Here is a 10538-nt window from a genome sequence, read left to right as displayed (position 1 = left end):
GCCAACATGGTGAAACACTGTCTCTACTAAAAATACAAAAATTAGCTGGATGTAATGGTGCACATCTGTAATTACAGATACTCAAGAGGCTGAGGCAGGAGAATTGCTTAAACTTTGGAGGCAGAGGTTGCAGTGAGCCAAGATCGTGTCACTGCACTCCAGCCTGGGTGACAGAATGAGTCTCTGTCTCAAAAAATATATATATTTTTAAATTGATACATAATATTTGTATATATTTATGGGGTACACATGATATTTTGTTACATGCATAGAATGTGTAATGATCAAGTCAGGGTATTTGGGGTATCCATTATCTTGAGAATTTATCATTTTCATATGTTGGAAACATTTCAAGTTCTTTCTTCTAGTAATTTTGATATATACGATACATTGTGCTAATTATAACCACTCTAGTTTGCTATGGAATATTAGATCTAATTTCTTCTATCTAACTGTATGTTTATACCCAATAACCACCCTTTCTTTATCTCACTGCCCTATACTTACCAGCCTCTGGTAACCATCATTCTACTCTTTACTTTCATGAGATCAACTTTTTTAGCTCTCATGTATGAGTGAGAACATGTGATATTTGCCTTTCTATGCCTGGCTTATTTTACTTAACTTAATGACCTTCAGTTCCATCCATGTTGCCACAAGAGACATGATCTCATTATTTTTTATGGCTCAATACTATTCTGCTGTGTATATATACACACCACATTTTCTTCATCCAATCATCCGTTGATGGACACTTAAGTTGAATCTGTAGCTTTGCTTTTGTGAATAGTGCTGCAATAAACATGCAAGGGCAGGTATCTTTTTTGATTTGATTTCTTTTCCTTTAGGTAGATACTCAGTAGTGTGATAGCTAGACTAAATGGTGTTCCTATTTTTAGTTCTTTGAGAAATCTCCATAGTGTTTTCCATAGAGGTTATACTAACTTACATCCTCACCAACAGTGTATGAGTTCCCTTTCCTCCACATTCTCACCAACATCTGTTTTTTCAAAAATCTTTTTTATGATAGCATTCTGAGTGGTGTAACATGATCTCTTGTGTTTTAATTTGCATTTCTTGGATGATTAGCAATGTTGAGGATTTTTTCATGTCTGTGGGCCATTTGTAGGTCTTTTTTTTTTTTTTTTTTAATGTTTACTGATGTTCTTTGCCCACTTTTAAATGAGATTATTTATTTTCTTACTGCTGAGTTGTTTGAATTCCTTGGATATTCAGGGGATATTAGTTCTTTGTTGGATGAATAGTTTGTAAATATTTTATCCCAATCAGGAGGTCATCTCTTCACTTTATTGATTGTTTCCTTTGCTGCGCAGAAACTTTTTAGTTTAATATAGTCCCATTTGTCTAGTTTTGTTTTTGTTGCCTATGCTTTTGAGGTCTTAGCCATAATATCTTTGCCTACACCAAAGTCCTAAAGTGTTTCCCTGTGCTTTGTGCTTTCTTCTATTGGTTTTATAATTTTGGGTGTTACATTTAAGTCTTTAATCCATCCTGAGTTGATTCTTGTGTATAGTGAGAGATAGGGTCTAGTTTCATTCTTTCACATATGGATATACAACTTTCCCAGCACTATTTATTCAAAAGACTGTCCTTCAAGGTATATTCTTGGCACTTTTGTTGGAAATTATTGGCTGTAAACACATGCATGTATTTCTGAATTCTCTATTCTGTTTTATTGTTCGGTGTCTGTTTTTATTCTAGTAGCATGCTGATTTGGTTACTATAGCTTTGTGATATATTCTGAAGTCAGCTAGTGTGAAACTTTCAGCTTTGTTGTTTTTGCTCAGGATTACTTTGGCTATTTAGGTTCTTTTTTGGTTCCAGTATAATTTTAGGGCTGTTTTTTCTTTTTCTGTCAAAACTGACATTGCTATTTTGATGGTGATTGCATCGAATCTGTAGATTTCTTTGGGCAGTATGATCTTTTTTTTTTTTTTTTTTTTTTTTTTGAGATGGAGTCTCGCTCCCGTTGCTCAGGCTGGAGTGCAGTGGCATGATCTCGGCTCACTTCAACCTCCACTTCCCAGGTTCAAGTGATTCTCCTTCCTCAGCCTCCTGAGTAGCTGGTATTACAGGTGTGTGCCACCACACCTGGCTAATTTTGTATTTTTAGTAGAGACGGGGTTTTACCATGTTGGCCAGGCTGGTCTTGAACTCTTGATCTCAGGTGATCCACCTGCCTCAGCCTCCCAAAATGCTAGGATTACAGGTGTGAGCCACTGTGCCCAGCCAGTATGGTCATCTTAATGACATCAATTCTTTTGATTTAAGAGCATGGGCTGTCTTTCCATTTGTTTGTGTCCTCTTTGTTTCATCAGCGTTTTGTAGTTTTCCTTGTCTTTTGCCTCATGATTAAATTTATTCCTAGGTATTTTATTTTTAAAAGGTTATTTTCTTTTTTAATTGGCATGTAATAATAGTACCTATTTATGGAGTCCATAGTAATGGTTTGATACATACAATGTAGACTTTTTCTTCCACTAATTTTGGTTTTGGTTTTCTCTTGCTTTTCTCATTCCTTGAGGTGCATTGTTAGATTATTTGAATTCTTTCTACTTTTTTGATGTAGGCATTTATTGCTATATACTACCATTTAGCACTGCTTTTGCTGTATCCTAATAGATTTTGGTATGTTAATTTTCATTTGTTTCAATAAATTTTTTGATTTCCTTTTAAATTTCTTTCTTGATCCAGTGGTCATTCAGAGACATGTTGTTTAATTTCCATAGAGTTGTGCAGTTTCCAACATTCCTCTTGTTATTCACTTCTGGTTTTATTTTATTGTGGTCTGAGAAGATACTTCATATGATTTTGATATTTAAAAATTTGTGGAGACTTGTTTTGTGTCCTAACATATGGTTTATCCTGGAGCATGCTCCATAAGCTGATGGGAAGAATATATGTTCTGTAGCTGTTGGATGAAATGTTTTGTAAATTTTTTTTAGGTGTATTTAGTATAATGTGCAGTTTTAATTCAATGTTTCTTTGTTAATTTTCTGTCTAGATCAGGGGTGTCCAATTTCTTGGCTTCCCTAAGGCACATTGAAAGATTTGTCTTGAGCCACACATAAAATACACTAACACCAATGAACAGCTGATGAGTTTAAAATAAATTGCAAAATGCTAATAATGTTTTAAGAAAATTTATGATTTTGTGTTGAGCTGCATTCAAAGCTATCCTGGGCTGCATGTGGCCTGCAGGCCATTGGTTGAATGCTTGGTCTAGATGATCTGTTTAATGTTGAGAGATGGGTGTTGAAGTTCCCAACTCTTACTGTACTGTAGTCTACCTCTTTCTTTACATCTAATAATATTTGCTTTATATATCTGAGTGCTCTGATGTTGGGTGCATGTGTGTTTAGAATTGTTATATTCTTTTGCCAAATTGATCCCTTTATCATTATATAATGATTGTCTTTATCTCTTTTTGTTGTTTTTGACTTAAAGTCTGTTTTATCTCTTATAAGTATAGCTATTCCTGCTTGCTTTTGTTTTTCATTTGCATGGATTTTTTTCATCCCTTTAGTTTAAGTCTATACGTGTCTTTATACACGAGATGAGTTTCTTTTAGGGAGCGTATCGTTGGGTCACGTTTTTTAATTCATTCAGCCAGTCCTTGTCTTTTGTTTGCAAAGTTTAGTCTATTTTTATTCAAAGTTATTATTGATACATGATTTTATTAAATAATTTCTGGTGGCTGCATTGGGCTTGGTAGGCCAGTCGCTAGGCCTATAGTGGGTACATGTGTGTGGGTGCCAGCTGTGGTGGTAGAGGCAGGTTGGATGGGCCTGATCTCAGGCCCCTGAAAAAGTGTTTGGGTGCCAAAGGTGATGAACTGGGTTGGGTGATTCCCACACCCAAAGTGCTTAGGCACTAGGAAGGAGGAGTGGAGCCAGGCCTGGCTCCTCAGGCCCCTTAGTAGTGTGTGTAGGCACTGGTTGTGCTAGGCAGAGGCAGAGTGATCCCTAGGCTCCTGGTGGTATGTTGGGGTGGAGGTGCCACTGCCACCCTGCTACTGGGGAGCACAGGGTTGCTTTCAGTGGCAGCAGCAGTAGGCAGGGAGCTGGGGAGCATGCACTTTGCTTGTGCTTTGGCAGTGGCAGTGGCTGTGGGGCAGGGAAGTCTGTCCTCAGGGCTTGTGAAATGCACAACAACTGCTGCTAGGGGCACTGGAATCCCTGCCAATGGCTTCTGTTTTGACCCTGGGATCATCCAGCAGCTGCAGAGGCTGGAGGTTGGGTAGCCTTTCCTCAGGCCATAGGAAAATGTACTGTCACCCCTCTGTCGAGAGCTGATGCTCTCAGTCAGCCCCTTCCTCTGCTAACCACTGGTCTGCAGGCTGCATAATCCACTCTGACTCTGGGCAGGACTCCTAAGATCTTCTAACCTGCAACTCTGTTTCTACCTCTACCCCAACCACCCAGGCTTGGGAAGCTGAGTGCACAAGGCCTCATACCGAAATGAAGCAGAGAGGAGAAGTGAGTCAAGAAGCTTGAGATCTGACATAGATTCTTGCAAGTGCCCTTGGGCCAGGGACTCTTATTTCCTCTTCCAAAGAAGGTAGGTGTTGGACTGGTGGCCTCTCATGGCCTTTGCCTTCCTGCATCAAACTTGTGATGTTTCTAGTGAATTTTCTGTGATTATAATAGTTTAGAAAGGTCTTTCAGGTTCCCCAATTGGCTTGATTTTTCCAACACTTGGGAGGTAGGTGGTACCACCTCACTTTACAGACAAGGGAACTGAGGTTTGGAGTGAGCAATCTCATAGCCAATTGGTAACAGAACCAGATCTGGAGCTGGCCCCCTGACTCCTATCTCCTGAGCTCACCCTGATTGCTGGGAGCTGGAGGAGCTTTCAGTACTGGGAACATTGGGGCAGACTGTTTTCTCCAAATGAGGCAGGCATGGGACCAGGTCTCCTCTACTCTTGCCCACCTTACTCACTCAGGCTAATACCTCCTATCCTGCTGTATCTAGTCTTAAAAATGGGTCTCTGTCCCCTCAGGGGGATCCTCTGGCCTCTCCAACCTTAGCTGCTCTTCTAGGGAAGGGGCCAAAGAAACTTTCTGGTTTGGTTTGCATGTGTCCCCCAAAGTTCATGTATTGGCAACTTTATCTCCAATGAAACAATGTTGGGAGGTGGGACCTTTAAGAGGTGATTACATAATGAAGACTCTGCCCTCATGAATGGATTAATGCCATGATCACGGAGTGGATTCCTGATACAATGATGAATTTGGTCCCTTTTCCCTTCCTCTCTCATGCTCTCTTATCCCTCCACTTCTACTGCAGGATGACACAGCAGGAAGGCCCTCACCAGATGCTGAGCAGATGCTGGCATCATGCCTGTGGACTTCCCAGCCCCCAGAACTGTGAGCCAAATACATTTCTTTATACATTTCCCAGTCTCAGGTATTCTGTTAGCTGCACAAAACACTAAATACCTTCCATGAGGTGGCAGGTAAGTAGGCCTCCGGCCCAGATGAGGAGGCTTCCTTTTCTTAGTGGGGCAGCTCTCAAATCTCCCATGCAGCTAGGGGGCGAATTCTTCCAGACAAGCTTCAGGGCCTTGGCCTTGCCTCAGCTGGGGGAAGGGGTCTGATTAGAGGTCTTTCAGTGAGAGGTGGTGAGTGGAGCCAGGCTGGCCCCTGACCCCTGCCTGTAGCCAGGTTGCCTCCCTGCACCAGGCGCCTTCTCCTCCTTAGCAGACTCACCTGGGGATCCATTCTTTAAGCCCCAGAGAAGAAAAGTCAGGGCCCTGAGGAAGAGGGCCACCAACTGCCTGATTCTGAAGAGTCTGCCCTGATCTGCCTGAGCCTGGAATCTGACTTTGGGAAGTCTGGGCATCAGGTCCCTGTTATAAGTTGTGGCTGGAGGGCTTCAGCCTCCTCTAGTCTCCTTCAGTTGGCCCCACCTCTGGCAGGCCAGGGGCTACAGGGAAGGAAAAGCCCATTTCACCAGCTCCTGCCCTGGCCAGTTCCTTCATTTGGGGTGTTATATGCCATATCTTGCTTAAACCTCACAACCCCGTGCAAGGTAGTGAATATCAAGCCCATGTTACAGATGAAGAAACTGAGGCTCAGAGAGGTTGTCCTTAGTCAAGGCTCAGCACTAGTAAGTGGCAGGTTTGGGACTTGAAATCAAGCGTGGTTCTGATCCCTACACTCTTTTTCCTGTAAGATGCTTGGCCTGGGCACAAGTGGGTGGTAGTCCCTAGACCCCTGCAGGACTGTGACATGGGAAGGGGCACTCTATTCTGAGTCCATGGGGGCAGGGATCAGGTTGAATGAATGCATGACTGAATTACAGCACTTGCTGTGCTGTTTAATTTTAAGAGAAGAAGAGGCCTTACTGAGAATCGACTGGCCTGAGAGTCTGAAGGCCTTGGCGTGGAGCCCACCCTCCAGGGCCTTGCTGTGTGATCTTGGTCAGGGCCTACCTATTTATGGGTCTAATGTACAGGAAGGAGAGGTGGAAACTATTCGCTAGATCGGCCTTCAGGCTGGGCATCCTGGCCCTAAGAAACTAGGCTGCAGACCCAACGACCTCAGGCTGCGGGCACTGGGAAATCTGGCAAGAGGCATGATGCGGCTCCTGCGTGTGTGTTGTATGGGAAGGGCAGATGAGAGGCCCTCAGGGTTTAGCACCCCAGAAAGCTGGGAGGCCTCAGGCAGCTGTTGGACACTGAAGCAACCCAGCTGTACAACCCTAGCCCCTCTCCCACCCATACACAAATTATTGGCTTCCGGGGCCTCTTCGGTCTTTGAATGAAGCTTTTGGAGAAATCTGTCCTTCTCCATCCATGACTAGGCTGGGGCCCTGCACAGGATCTGTGGACTGGTGGCTCTCTGACCTCTCCTGGCAATGGGACTGGCCTTTCTCAGCAGCTTGAGGCTGCTTGGTCTGGCCAGGTTCGGCCTGCACTGCTCAGAGCCACCAGATGGCACCCAAGCACCACATGTGTCCAAGGCCACTGGGGCTCATGTCTTGCTGGAGGGACTGTGCCTGAGGAAGGTGCAGCCTGTGCCTGTCCGTAGGTAGTTTGAGGCGCCTCATCCTCAGATATCACTGATGCACCCCTCTGCTCTGGCCATAGGACTGTCTGTGGGGCCATGCTGGTGTCAGGGCCCAAGGCAAGAGACCTGGGATCTGGTTCTGGCCCTGTGTGGTCCTGGCAAGTTGCTTCCTGTCTTTGAGCCTCAGAGTGCTCTTCTGAAAAATGGGCATAAAAATAGCACTGACATCTTCATTCATTGATTCAGTCACTCAGCACATGTTTATTGAGCACTTACTAGGCTAGGGTGTTAACACACAGCTCCAAACAAGTGAAGCCTCGCAGGGGTGTTCAGAGGATTAAATGAGGTGATACCTATAATTTATTTAGCACATTTACTAACATACATTATGAACTCTCTATAAATATTAGCTAAAACCTTATGTCTAATTTTTGTGGTTAGTCCTATGATTATCCCCATTTTCGGGAAGAGGAAACAGGTAAAGGTATTGCTCACGGCCACACAGCCAGGAAGTAGCAGAGCTGGGATTGGATCTGGACTGCCTGACTCTAAACCCCACTCTGCTGGTTCCCACATTTAATTTGGGGCTGTGTGTGGCTCCTCTGAGCTTCCTTTAATATTCTCCAGGGGACCTTGGATCAACTTGGATCACTTCCTCAGGCCTTCCCCATCTGAATGCTTAGCCTCCTGCCCTCCAGAGTCCCCGACTCCTGCAGGTTTGGTTCTGGCAGGGACTGGCTGGGAAAGTCAGTGGTCATCAGGAAGCCACCAGTGACTCAGGGCCGTAAGAAGGTCCCAGGCCCAGCTCCCTCCTGCTACCACCTGGGGTTGAGACCCACCAGGAAATGGAGGCCAGAGCCACCTGGCCCTGGTCCCATCATGAATGTCCATCACACTTAGCTGGGACCACTGAACTCAGGCCTTTCCTAAGGGTCTGTGAGGGGGAGAGGGGAGAGCATTTGAGAATTTCTCTCTCAGAGAGATTGTGGGCCCCCATCTGATTGGAAGGGAGTTGTGGGATGCATCTTGAAGTTGAGTTTCCATAGCAAGCTCTCTGTTTCTGCTGAGGCACAACTGGGCTCCCCAGAGCCTCAACGATGCTCTCAACCTGGCAGGGGCTGCCCTAGCCCTATCCTCCACTCCTCCCAGCCCATCCTGGGACACTAGGTGGGACTTAGTCACAGCCAGGGCCGAGCACTGCATGCCTGAAGATGGGCTCAGGTGGGTGAACTGCCTCTGTGAACTTTAGTGGGGCTGGGGGCCCATCATCATATTGACAACTAGACATCTCTGCACCTTCAGGCATGCAATGATCAGCCCTGGCTGTGACTAAGTCCCACCTAGTGTCCCAGGATGGGCTGGGAGGAGTAGAGGATAGGGCTAGGGCACCCCCTGCCAGGTTGAGAGCATCGTTGAGGCTCTGGGGAGCCCAGTTGTACCTCAGACCGCCAGGCTGCAGCTGAGGGTTGTGCCAGTCCCAGAGGTGACAGCAGCGTATCCATGGTGTACCTGGGCCTGGGCAACCTGGAGAAAGCTCTGTGCCCCCAAAGGGCTGGAAAAGTTTGGGCCACTGTGGAGAAAGTTGTGGGCCGCATGGGAAAAAGTTGTAGCTCCTCAAACTTTTCTCACTGTGAGCTCATGGCTCTCTGTCCCTCAGGTCAGTTGAGTGATTTGCCAACAATTAGGCCATAATGAGCTGGACCTCAGGAGCCTGAGAGCCTCCCAGAGGTACTTGGACTCAGCAGGACACCTGGGGCCCAATTACAGCAGCCTGGGCTGATGCCAGGTCCAGCTGCGGCCTGAGCCCCAAGGAGATGGGCCTGCCCCACGTGCCCACTTTGCTCGCATGGCTGAACTTTTAATGAGTAGAAATGGCTACTTCTCTTACTTGCTAGTAGCCCAGGCATGCCACCTGGGTCCTGCCTGCTCACTCCTTAAAGAACCAGCAATTTCTAAAATATGACTTGCTGCAGTTTAAGTGATCAGCCAATCAACAGGTTACGTGGGGTCTAGACGCTGCCCCACTGTGCGACCCTGGACTGAGTCCCAGGCCTCTCTTGGTCTTAGTTCTCAGCGATAATAATCACAGGCTTGGCGTGAGGCCCAGATGAAAATAACACAAACTGTAAAGTGCTGGTTCCTTTCAAACGATCATTATTGTCCTTAATTATTGCATCATATTAGCCTGGCCAGGACCTTGACTCTCACCCTCACTCCTGGTGAATGACAGCCCGCTCTGACCCGGGTGCTCAGAGGAAGCTCCATGGCCCCTCCTGGCTCTGCTGGCCACTGGCCTGCCCTCTGCTCCAGGCTAGGATGGCCTAGCAACCACACTGTTTATAGGTCTCTCTTGGCTCAACTACCTTTTTTTTTCTCTTGCTCTGTTAACACCCTAGGCCTACAGACGGGCACCACTGACAGTGTTAAAAGCCCTGATATTATCAAGTCCAGTCCTTACTGCATAGATGGGAAACAAAAGCCCAGGGAGAAGCACGGCCTGAGCTGCAACTCCTTCCTTTCCCAGGGCTTAGTCACAAGAAGGCTTCATGTGTATGCAGTACTTTAGCGTCGTCTGGCCTTCTCGGCAGCCCTGTGAGGGTTGGTAGGCTGGCACCCATCTGTCCACTCACTTATTATGCCTAAGCTTGCAGATTCTAAAGCCAGACTGACTGGGCGGACATTCTGTCTCCACTGTTTACTAGGCATATCTCTGTGCCTCAGTTTCCTCAAATGGGAAAACACTAGTAATTACATCATATGATTGTTGTATTAAATGAGTTAGAATTCATGTGAAATGTTTTGAACTGGGCCTAGTGCAGGCTCTCAATAATTAATATCAGCTATCCTTCTGGTTATTCAGTCATTCAGTCAGCAAACATTTATTGAGCTCCTACTGCGTGCTGAGCTTGGTAGTGCTAGAACCTGGGGATATAGCAGTGAAGAAGACCGATCTTTGAAGCTCAATTTTGTGAAGGTGAGGGAGACAGACACATCAAGCCATAATTTCAAGACCAAGGATTTGGTAGGCTCAGGTGGGGGATAAGCAGGGGAATACAGCGGAGGGGCCTTGATCCTGTCTAGGGGGAGGGAGGCACAGTCAAGGAAGGCTTCTCAGAGGAGGCAGAAGTGGAGGTAGGCATTGGGCCCTGTGTTAAGTGCTTTATATCCACAATGTTAGTCTATCCTCACACAAACCTGTGAGGTAGATGAGGGTCTCTTTTTACTGAAGAGGAAACCGATGGTTAAGTTACTTGTCTAAGGTCAGTCAGCCAGTAAATTATTGGGTCAGGATCCAATCCAGGGTTGTCTAACCCCATATTTTGTCCCTTTTCTTTTCCTATGGGGGTGTTTGTGGTGGTGGTTATGATGGACAGATGGGGGAGGAGGTCTTACACAGACAGGAGGCACTCACAGGAAATTCTGGCTTTGCTGATGAGGGTGCAAACCTGGGGTTTTCTTTCCGTGGCTAGTACAGAGGCCGGATACCACAGTGGGTACCAGG

The 10538-nt window shown here is 46.0% G+C and overlaps 1 long non-coding RNA gene across 1 annotated transcript in view; it reads left to right on the top strand.

The window, feature by feature from the left end:
* The first annotated feature begins 4243 nt into the window (after positions 1–4243).
* Positions 4244–10538, top strand: part of LOC139357526 (uncharacterized) — a 110027-nt gene continuing 103732 nt past the window's right edge. Inside the window, exons 1-2 of the long non-coding RNA XR_011610895.1 lie at positions 4244–4581; positions 5313–5392. This is a non-coding gene — a long non-coding RNA (uncharacterized lncRNA). The remainder of the gene's footprint in view (positions 4582–5312; positions 5393–10538) is intronic.

Source organism: Macaca nemestrina, chromosome 12 (genome assembly GCF_043159975.1).
Source record: "Macaca nemestrina isolate mMacNem1 chromosome 12, mMacNem.hap1, whole genome shotgun sequence".
Taxonomy (NCBI): domain Eukaryota; kingdom Metazoa; phylum Chordata; class Mammalia; order Primates; family Cercopithecidae; genus Macaca; species Macaca nemestrina.
This window is presented reverse-complemented; position numbering and strand designations above follow the sequence as displayed.